The sequence below is a fragment of the Epinephelus fuscoguttatus genome, linkage group LG11 (genome assembly GCF_011397635.1).
Source record: "Epinephelus fuscoguttatus linkage group LG11, E.fuscoguttatus.final_Chr_v1".
NCBI classification, from domain to species: Eukaryota; Metazoa; Chordata; class Actinopteri; order Perciformes; family Serranidae; genus Epinephelus; species Epinephelus fuscoguttatus.
In genome coordinates, this window is record NC_064762.1 from 18,174,988 (window position 1) to 18,187,110 (window position 12,123).

The 12,123-nt window shown below is 40.2% G+C and overlaps 1 long non-coding RNA gene across 1 annotated transcript in view; it reads right to left on the reverse strand.

Moving 5' to 3' along the window:
• The window catches only part of LOC125896677 (uncharacterized), a 62,229-nt gene extending 51,395 nt beyond the window's left edge, over positions 1–10,834 (reverse strand). The window contains exons 1-2 of the long non-coding RNA XR_007450313.1: positions 10,779–10,834; positions 9,504–9,619 (exon numbers count right to left, since the gene is read on the reverse strand). This is a non-coding gene — a long non-coding RNA (uncharacterized LOC125896677). The remainder of the gene's footprint in view (positions 1–9,503; positions 9,620–10,778) is intronic.
• Between the last annotated feature and the right edge of the window lie 1,289 nt (positions 10,835–12,123).

Genomic DNA, 12,123 nt, shown 5'->3' on the forward strand with positions numbered 1-12,123 from the left:
TGTACACACTGTTGATCCAAACAAAATGAAATAATGTAAAGGCTACTCTGAACTATGAAGTGTAGCCTGATAGTGGTCTCCATTAGGGCTGCCACGATTAGTCGACTAATCGATGACTAATCGACTATTAAAATAATCAGTGACTATTTTAGTAGTCGACTAATCAGTTTGAGTCATTTTTCATAGAAAAGTACTATAAAAGTACCCCAAAATACTCTTACTGCAGCTTCTTACATTCAGATATTGGCAGCTTTGCACACTGTCCCGTGACAGTGAACTAAAACCCTTTGGCGTGAGTATGAAACAAGACCTTAGATGACGTAATGTTGGGGTTTGGGCAAGACAGGCCGACATTTTTCAACATTTTAACACATTTTTCGATGAAATGATTAGTCAACTAATCAAAGAAATAATCGACAGATTAGTCGACAATGAAAATAATCGTTAGTGGCAGCCCTAGTCTCCATATCCAATACTGTATAAAAAATTGTATCATAAGCTAAATGGGGCATTATTTTGTTTCAGAGTTCACTGTCACACCTCATGGACAAGAATATAAGATAGCTGCATTCTGCTGGCTTACAAGGGAACTATAGCATAGTAAATTGATAAGATGTGAAGTAGGTATTTCACCTCATCAATAAGTGACACTGGGAAACGGAGAGGGATGCGAAAGAAATAGACATCTAGATCAAAGCGTTGACAAGTGGGCCTGTGTGGGCATTTTAGGCCATTTTCAGTGGAATGTGAGAAAGATTCACGTGTCACTACTCAAATATAATATTACATTAGTGTGGTCCCATAATTACAAGCTGCTAAATTAGTGATTGTTGGAGGAGACTGAGCCATATTGTTGGTGTTAGGTGTAAAGTATCATTTTTAAAGTAAGCATGAGAAGAACGTCATGATGAGTCTGATAAGACTGATTAAAGAGGACAGTGTCAAAATACAAAAGCAACGTAGCATGTTTAAAACCCTGTGTACCTACAAAATTCAGGCAACAGAGAGCAGCTATAATATTTTGCAGTGTACTGCTAAACAAGGAAAGTCCTTCAGACGTACACTACATAAAGTAGGCTTTTCTCAACAGAGGCTCTGTTTGATGAACCGCAGAATAAAGCCCTCTGTGACTAAGAACTGCTGAGAGGCACATTACTGACATGGCGGAAAATGTACACCTCCAGCAAACTGTTGCACTGACAAATGCACAGGTGTTCAGTGTGATTGTGGATGAGTGTGTGGACATCACTGACATCCCACGTCTCACAGCTGGCTGACAACAGACCGTTCAGAGGCATGTGTGCAGCTGAAACAACATATGGACCAGACATAGCGTGACTGAGCAGTGACAGGCAGGGACAAGGATTGCACTGAGCCCGATTTGCATTTTATTTATTAGTAGCCTACATCACAAAATGTTTCTGTATGTGGGAATGAGTAATTGAGAGAGGGGATACGCTGCACATCATAGGCCTACATCTCTATGATCATTATAGAAAATAAAATAAGGCAGTTAACAACATCATCATTACCATCAGTGCCTAAACTGAGAAAATAAATAAAGTGAAAATAACAAAAATAACAAAAAAAGTAACACAAAATACATGCACATTAACAAATGTCACTGGCACATCGGCCGTCTTTGTATATGTAACAGTCATTATGTATGAAAATTATGTCTAACAGTCATTACTGGAAAGGCTGCCGGCCTCTGATCTAGATGCTAAGTGGAGGATGCATATTGGCTTAAAAGGGAACGTCAATCTAAAGGGATACTTTGCTGATTTTCAACCATTTTTGGATCACAACAATGTAGGTGATATATGGAAATGAACTGTGATAAATTTCCCTCCATCTTGCTAGCTCCCATATTTCTCTGCTTATTTGCCAGCAAATTTCCGCTGGTTCTTGGGCTGTTGCTCCAATTACAGATTATACTTCCTCATTTTTGTTTGTCCACCGCCATCACTGACACAAAGTAAAGAAGCAGATCCAGACAGCATCACCTATTTCTTGCCTACAATGTCTTCTGAAACATATTGACTGCTATAAGAGAGTTTGAGAACAGGAAGTGGAAGGAGGGCTGAAAAAATAAAACTGTAAAGCTAGGCAGTGTTGATCAAATATGAACCAAGATTCTGTGACTGCATTTCCTATTTCTCACCTTAATGTTTTCAGAAACATAATTTAGCTTAACGTTTAACTGTAATACAAGCTTGTTTGTTACCAGCCATCAGCCATTTTGTTTCATGTCTCAAAACAGACATGCTCACATTGTATCACGCAACCATGAAAGTCCGTATTGGTCCTCTGTGGCACCGTGCAGTCTGGTAGGTTTTCTACCTCTTGAGCAAAAGTGAATGCCACAGCCATTTTATCCGTTTACTAGGCAAACACAAACTTCATAAGTATTAATATTCCTGAAAGGTACAGCTTCAGGTAGTCTACTGTAGCAGCGATGTGAATGATAAATCACAAATAATTCATTTGGAGCCAATGCCAGATGTTTTGTGAAAAGATAATCTTTCAACTACGAGCAATACAGAAAGCTGGCAACATCTGCAGAGTAGGTAGGAGATTGACAGGATAAAAAGAACAGAAGGGAAAACATGAAGAAATAGAGAACAGCAAGAAGTTTTGTACCGCAGGTTGCGCAAGGAGACAGGATCACTTCAAACCTACAGCCCACTAGAAATGCCAATTAGAGCAAATGAAAACAGCGAAGGCCAATGATGGATAGCTCCTGTACTCACTTGCAGATACTTGAAAGCATAACTCCTTCAGTTATTATGAAAAACTCAAGCAGAAGACTGTCTCAGGCTCAGAGGAATATGAATCTCAAGTGATTCACTATTCAGTTATTCACAATAGAACTGATTACGATAGGCTGAATCAGAAGTGGCTGCCACCAGCTGACAGCTTGATTCTCTGCTTACCTTTCCTTTCTCTTTAGCTTCGGCTACTTTATCATTTCTGCTTATACCGTAGAATCATGGCTACCCCTTTCCTGTTTCTTCTTTTTGCATTTTTCTTTGGTTTTGCACCATTTTTCCTTTTCGATTTCCTTCCTATTCTTTCTTTGCAGGAGCTGTCAAGTGCAATCAAACAATAATAAAAAAAAAAATCGCAGCTTGGAGGTTTCAGAATCGCACACACACACACAGCTTTACGCAGTCTTTAGTGACGAGTCAAATGAGCATATCAAACCACTCTCATACAAAACTCCTACCTACATTATTCACTGACATCTTCTCCCTTGTTTCACGGGTGGTAGCGTAGTTACCTGTTCCTTTGACACATGACATCTCCCCTTCCTCCCATCAACCTGCCTGCTGAATTTGACAGGCTCTTTAAAAGGTCTCTGTGAGCTGTGTTTTGATCATTAGCACCCCATTTGTCAAAAAGAATAGGATATGCATATTCTAAAAAGAACTTGGGGAAAAGCTGAACCACATGCTCTTCTCTCTGGAGCAAGCTTCCTGTTCTTGTTGTGGAACCAGATACTCAGATTTAGTATACTGTTGTGTTGGCATCACACATGAACTTTCAGACACACTGCAAATGTCTATGCAAAGACTCCAATCCATGTTTCTTGGAGTTTGCACTGTCACCTCCATGAGGATTGACTATGGAAGACTGAAGAGCCAATCGCCTCTTGTCAATGTCTGTGCTGATTTTTTAATTGGGTGATTGGCCAAAAAGTATTTCTTAAAAATTGTACAGAAACTGTAATAAGTCTTCTGTGACAATCCACTGGTAACATCATTATTATGTGTATTACATTTAGAAGTAGAATATAAAAACAGCCTAAGCTCTGATTCCTCCAGTGTATCTTCTGTAAGTTGGTACCTTCACACATGTGACAGAAAGCTCCTCCTGCTGTCTGCTCACTACTCTTCCAAACTGCTGTCAAGTCACGTTCTGGGAAAGGAACTTTTAACTAGGCAGGAATAAAATGATGAACGTGATGTTAATCCAAATGAGAAACTGCACATCTTGTAAGATAAACAGACAATGTTTTTTTTTTCCTGATGAAAGCTTCTCATTGTGCTCTGTGAGGAAAGTTAATGGTATGGAAAAGCTTCAATTCTGATAATTAAATATTATCTCTCTACTTTAGTGGAACTAACACTGAGCTGCTGTTTTGTTGTGGAATTCATCATCAGACTGAGCCGATCCAGAGCTGTCAACTGACGTCGCTTTTTGTTGAGAGTCTGTGTCAGTGTAATCCAACTGACGACACAGCTAACTCCTGGGGCCTTTTTCACAGCAGACATTTTGACTTGTCACAGCTGGAAAAGCACCTGTGTTACTAATAACATTAATGTTGGCTCCATTATGTTCAAGTGTCCCAGTGAGCCATGACAGTGTGACACATTACCAAGAGTCAGACCCTGAAACCAAAGCAGCTAAATGGAATTAAGCCATCATTAATTTTATTATTTCCACCTGTGCTTACCCTACTGTGATTCGTGTTCCATAAAAGAGGTTCAGGTGGTAGTGTGCCGACATCATAGATGAGCCCCAAGGTAGCCCGATCATTTCAGACAATGGCAATCAAACACAATGATGATAGAACGATCTGAAAATATAGATGATTGCCCCAGCTTAACTTGTATCCCCTGTCCGTTGCTACTATCCATATTTGAACACTAGCCCTTATCCATTTTGCCCCCTCCTTTTCTGCAAAGCACTTGTGATAAAGCTGAGCTGTATGCTAGGCCAGTTTAGAAACATCTGGTCCATGGGCTTCACATGTGAAAATGGCCATGGCCTGGTTTAAGTACAATCCACATGAATACATGCCTATTCATATGGGGGTCTGCAGGCACACACAAGCTAAAATGGAAGATGTTGTCTGTATGTAGTCTAACTGTTTACAAACTGTTTAGCTTAGTTTGCCATATATATCAAATACACCAGAGGCAGCCTACCTGCAGACAGTAAATCACCTTAGCAGAGGGGGGAGAGAGGAGGGGGAACTGACAGTTACCGATGCCTGCGTTCTTCATTTTTTAATAACATTATTTACTTCACTCAGTATTGACAGGAATAATATTCATTTTGACATGTTAGATTTGTTTCCAGTGATACTGAGTTGATATGTGACCTTGTTGTTGTAAACATGACTGCTGCTGCCATGGCCTGTATAAAACTATGTGTATTCCTTAACACTTGACCTCAAAGCAAAACATCATGAGGTGACGTGTGTGCATGTGTCCGTGTTGCATTTGTTTAAAATTTATATAATCAAAAGCTAAAAAAAAACAAACAAACAAACAAAAAAAAGGTTCTGAATAGGCTGCTCGTTGCTGAAAATGTCTGGCCCATCAGCATTTCCTGGTTTTACAATCCAGCCCAATTGAATCTGTAATTTGAACAGTCCTGTGTTACATTGTTTGCTATAGCCAGAGTGTGGCTGATTGAGAGAGAGTTACAATGGATGTGCTGAGAGCAGACAGCTGTTGGCGATCAGAGAAAAGTATTCGTGTGCTTCCTGATTGTGGTCTGGTGTGAACGGTTAATAACGTGTTTATAATGACGTTTCGAATTTTTTAAACTATTTTTAGAGTGTTAGAGCCAAAGTCAGTATGCACTTTAGTGTGATTTGTTACTGTAACTGACTGGAGATCAGTAAGATTCATTTAATATTCTACTGTGATTGAAGTTTTTTTGCAACTCAATTGCTAAATAAAGATATGTTATTCATATCAATTCATGCACCATCCCTCCATTTTCTAACCGCTTATCCTCTTGAGGGTCGCGGGGGGGCTGGAGTCTAACCCATTGGGCGAGAGGCAGGGTACACCCTGGACAGGTCACCAGACTATCACAGGGCTGACACACAGAGACAGACAACCATTCGCACTCACATTCACACCTACAGCCAATTTAGAGTCACCAATTAACCTGCATGTCTTTGGACTGTGGGAGGAAGCCGGAGCACCCGGAGAAAACCCACGCTGACACGGGGAGAACATGCAAACTCCGGGAAGGGCTCCCGCACGTGAGACGACAGTGCTAACCACCACACCACCGTGCCGCTCTAATTCATGCACCAATTCATCTCATTTCATCATTACACATATGTCTGGCCTATATGACAAAGCAGTTTTATACTGATAACTGTATCCAATGTTGTCCAAATGAACGATTATTGTGCATAGTGAGTAATACAGAAGATAAGAAACTTTTTTTTAAAAAAATCACAAACTGAATTGCAATACTGGTCTAAAAAAATTGCAATTAAATTATTTTCCCACATCTTTCAGCCCTGCGGTATGCAATATGTATACTACTCATCTGATGATGAAAAATCTTAACAACATGGGTTTATTACAGAGAACCATTATGAAGACTTACAAGATGACATTTTATATACACATCCTCAGGCTAATGTGGATCGTGTATCTAAACCTGTCTAGCATAGAAATATAATCATTACTGGATTTGCTGTCGGCATGAGCATTTCATTTTATAAACATTAAAAACACTATGTAAAGCCAGCGTTTCAGCCACTCTTGTTTGAGGCATTTGATGAAAATGACAATGAGCAAAACACCTGCAAGCACATTTAGCATGCCAAAAGTTCAGCCTCATTGAAACATCAGAACATAATCTCCTCACCAAACTACCATTATGCAAATGTGATTAAAAATCATAGCACCTACAGTAATGGAAACATTTTTTTTTGTAATATCCTCTAGCTTTAAAATATGGACCACATAACTCCAGGACACATTTTTTCTGTTAGTGACTCATCTAAAATTCAACCACTATTTCTATTACTTGGTGGATACTTCATCCAGTATATTACTCTCATCAACATGCTGATGTTGCGGCAACTGGGCGCTAAGCGTCATGGCCAAGAGCGATTTTTTAATAATTCAGAGTATTTCTCATTCACAATCTGCAGGATTGTGGCAAACTGTTGTGGTGCATCAACCGCAACCTGTCAGCCACAGAGGTGTGATGAGCATTAGATTTGCCTCTGGCAGATGGTTTGTTATGGAAGTAAAGGGTGTGAGGAGAAACACCTGGGACAACTTTCTGACTAACACAGACTGGGAAATATGCAAATCAAACTGCAATCGTTCGGCACAAAATGCAGTCGGGCACTGTGGTTATTATTTATTTTTCATATACACAATATAACAAAAGGTCTATTTCATATTTTCCAGAAATCTTTCAGCTGATACAAAATGCCCATCAAATTTCATTAGTGCATTTGTTCAGTGTTTACAAGTGGCCTGATTGGTTCATACTGGCATCGTGGCAGGCAGCTGGGCTCTAAACATTGTGACCAGGAATGTCAATGACCTGCCTGCAGCTAATGGTCCATGCTGTAATGAAACTTGGAAGATACTGACTGATTCCCTACACACCTCCCACTGCTCTAATTTCAGACACACCGATTTTGGTTTGTCTCCCTTCATTAGTCCTTGGCCCTGACCAGGCATCATGAATAATCCTGTTACAAAATGGTGTGAGACATTTAGAGAGCTTGGTACAGTAATCATGGCTTTGGAGAAAAAGGAGAAATAAAAAAGAAAAAAAGATGAAATAAGTGAACTGCAACAACAAGAGTGCATGGGTACAATATCTGTGTTTGTGTATCTGTATACCATATAAGTGTAAAGACGGATGATAAATGTCAGCAAATCGGTGGGTGCCAATTACTGTATATAAGAATGGACAACATATTTACATTTCCTCCCACTGCACAAAAACAAGGTCTAAATATCCCAGACATGGGTACTGCTGTCTCGCACTGGTGACATTGTTTGGAGCCAGAGACTGTGCAGTAGCGATCAGTAAGCAGAGCCACGCGTACACACTCATTCCACCCAACTGCAGGCAGCGCTATTGACTACAAGCATACCAACTGAAACATACAGCTGTCAATCATGACATCACATCCCCTTTTTATAGCATCAAATATGTAATATGAGCAAACTTATCAGAGAAATTAACACTTATATGAGTATAAAGGAGGCAGGTGACTGACAACATAAGAATGACATAACAAAAAAGGAAATTCATGAGGATGCGGGAAAATGTAAATAGGATATACGTTTGAAAGAAGAATCTAATTATTAAAAGTTAAAGGAAGGCTGAGTGATGACAGAGAGTCACAACTTGAAAAGTTGTGGATGCACTGAGCCATACTGAGGCTGGCTCTTAATAAAGTACATAAAAGTGATATAAGAAAGTATGCTTGATATATCAGGTTACGCTCTATTTCTTTTTTAGGGCCCACAGAAGAAAATGCTGATATGGGACGAATGCCCAGAAAATCCCCTAAAGCATCCAAAATGAAAACCCGAGGTCGATGCCCTGCCAGAAGAAGGTCCAGTGCAGTTAGCTACTTAAAATTAATTGTCAAAGAGAGAGCTAAAATGGTGCTAATGCTAACTCACCATGTGCACTCAGCATATTCTCGGGATCTGTAGTGTACTGAGGACAATAAACTTTAGCAGATAAGTACTGCGAGGGAATTGTTAAAGCTGGGAGGTTCATTAGAATGCATGCACGAGTTTAACTCAAGTTTGTGTGGGCTGGAACTTTTACATAGAGGAGCACTGCGTAAGCATAACAGAGATTCAACTGCTGACAAAATAGCAATAATGAAAACAGAAACTGGCTATTCTCCTGTTCTGTTTTTGCTTCTCCTCTATAGGCTGCTTGTCTTGTAATCATCACTTCCTTGCTTTCCCTGACTAACTCTCTGGAGTCTACCCTGTATACCATATCCCAGACAGGTCCTGCAATGTCCTGCCTCCCCCCTCCTCAACATCTGTTCCCCGTCCTTGCCTTGTGCCAGGGGCAGCTACCCGCCAAGACACCCATACCAACAGCTCTGTCGCTGCCTGCCAAGCATCTGATCAAAGGGGACAGCTGTCGAACGGATCTGCATGCCAGCCAGCGTTGATGCATGAATGAGAAACGGGCAGAGGAAGGGAAAAAATAAACATCCAGCACCATCAGCACCACCACCCTATCCAGAAAAATGGGTTGGATGGTTGATTGGTGGACAGCTGAGGCCATACGGCCAAAGCCTGGAGGAATCGTCGTAGTCTGTTTTTACCCACAGCAAAGAGAATTAGCAGATCACAGATGGTGATGCTCAGAAGAATATAAGAACAAGAGGACAGGGCAATTAAATAGATTAGATATTGTCTATTATCCTGTGAGAGTCTCATATAGACAGGATGAGAGAGCCTGTAGTGAGGTCTATTCTGCATGTAGAGCAAAGTACTGGCAGGGCCAAGGTAAACCTGTGATTGCCAATGAGGTCACCTACACTAAAAAGGAGGCACTGGGGGAAATGGTGGAACAGGGGAACCCTTGATGATTCAGTGTGTGTTTAAATAAACAGAGAATAGAGGGATTTAAGATATTAATTGCATCAGACGTTTGGTTAAGCTCTTTATGAGCGCCCCAAATTTTTGAGCTCAGCTCCTTATAGGCACCCAAGAGGTTACTTGTGCTTAGTTACTTACTTGTGCATGTATGTGTTGGTCTGATCTTCAACACTTTGCAGTAAAATCTGTCGTCTGAAGTCTGGAGTTGAGGGAAACAAGGCCCACTGCTGTCTTGCCACCTGGTTGAGTTTGCTCTAAATAAAATTAATTAACAAAACAGTGTGTCAGAGACTGGGTTTACATGCTCCTAGCTAACCGAGTTAACATGGTCTAAATTAAATTAATTAATCAAATATTTAGCTGTCAATTAATCTATCTAATGGAACAAATGAGTTGCCACAAGACAATTACAAATGACAAATGGCTTATATGGCATCAACATGTCTGAAAAGTAATAATTTCACTGTGTACCAGTGGCTTATTTCATTCTTTGCAATAAAACTGAATCTTTCCAATAGATGTAAAGATAAACATAGAAGAATGTGTGTAAACAAGAACCTCCTGCCACACCAGAAGCTCTCTGAAGATGTAATTAGCCACAGCTGTGTCATTGTGTCAGCATGTTCATAATGACAGTGCTGACATTCATATTCTGAGGATTATAACTGTCTGTATAAAATGTCTCAACAGTCACCCAACAGTTGCAGGGATAATCCACTCTGGACCAAAATGCTAGCTAAACCAACTGACACTGTCACCCTTAGAGCCACACATATGGTTAAAAACATGAAAACGAAACTCGAGTAACAGTTACAAAAGAGTAGGGGGGGGACTCATACACTTAAAATTGGCTGCTGAAAATGTAAAATAAGGCTCTGGAACACATTTGAAGAAAAAATACATGAGGATGTTGATTGTTAATGTTAACATAGTGAACACTGACGTTAGCCGTTAGCTTATCTTCGAACAAGAGCCACAGATATGGCTAAAACATGAAAATGAAACTGCAGCAACAATTAACAGTTACAAAAGCATAGGACGGACTCATATACATAAATTTAACGTACTGGTATTAGTCTGGGGCCTTTAGTGACCGTTTTGGTTAGGAAACGGAACCAGGGCGAGTGAGACAGGATCCGGAATTCGATGGATGTGCCTTTCCGTAAAAATAAAAGCACCAAGCTAATAAAAATGTGGTTAAACTTTTAATTTAAAGAATATAATTTACAAGAAAAGCCCCAAGCCATTAAGTTAATTGATTTTCTTACACCCCTCATCACCCCAAATCGATGGTGCGCCAGAATTTAAAGTTTTACTATAGTGAACACTTTTAGTTTGGTGAATTTGGTAAATACCGCATCCGCTCCCTAGACCGGAACCAGAATCCAGACAAAATTGAGAGTGTATAGACACCTGGTGACGCGAGGCAATGCTGGTATAGGGCTCCGAGCTTCTGGGCTTCACACCTTTAAAGAAAAAATACATGCTAACCGTTAACGTTACCCAGTTGACGTTAATGTCAGCCGTTAGCTTATGTTCAAACTAGCCTTAGTATGTTATAACAAAATGCTGTGACATTACTGAACAAATAAACTTTAAATTAAACATTAGTAGTAAACCACACTTTGGACAGCTGGAATAAATTATATAGCACTTTACAACACTTTGACCTTCTCCTTTCTTCAGAAAAACATCCAACTATCAGCAGGGAATGGCGCAGAGTACCAGTGACTTCTGTTGATTGAGTCCAGGGTAACAGTTGCAAATTTAGCCGAATATTTCAGTTACTACGCATTCATACACTTAGGGTAAGAATTTAAAGACGCGAGCTCTCCGAATGTAAGGGGGAAAAAACACCGTCTGGCAAGTAATTAAGCCGTATTTCATCCAACTTGGAGGACTACTTCCATGTACCGTTGACCAATAACAGCATCCAAGATGGCGCAGGTTCCTTGAGCACCGGTTGGTTGGCGGGCGGTTGGGCAGCACTGACCTCAGTGGACGGAAGCTGCACCGCAACTATAGACCTTTTTCACGGCAGACATTTTGACATGTCAGAATAGGAGCAACACAGGTGTGTTCAATGACACTAATGACAGCTGCGTTCCACTTAGTGGAGACCCTGATATTGTCCATGCTGGCTAAATGTTACTAACTTACTGGGACACTGAATGGAACTCAGCCATCCTTAATGTTATCAATTTCACCTGTGCTTTTTCTACTGACACAAGTCAAAATGTCTGCTGCAACCATATAGTTGATAGAACAAGTAGTTCCGACCAGGTCATTTCTACATATCACTCCGCCTAACAGGTGTTTTAATCCATTGACTACATCAACGGCCATAAACTGCCTTCACCCAAGGCTGATAGCAGACATTTACTGAATCAAAATATGTTTCATGTCACCTGGGAGCTAATTACTTTAATTCAAATACCATTAATATGTTAAAAACATATGCAGCAGGGTACACAAACACATTTATGTGATTTAAGCAGCTGTCTCTGCAGATTAAGCTTCACTAGACAATAAAGAAACACTTGTGGCATAAACACCACAAGGGGTCTCTGCAGGAGGTTATCACTGAAATGACTTAAACCTTTTGCTGACGCATAAATTGAAAACCACAGGTGACTGTTTAATTTCTGTCATTTCTGCCAGGCTTTATGCACAGCTTGCACTCAATAGCTAGCTAAATTGAATTAAATGAACAATCAAATTAGAGCTGCAACGATCAGTCACTGAATTGATTACTCAG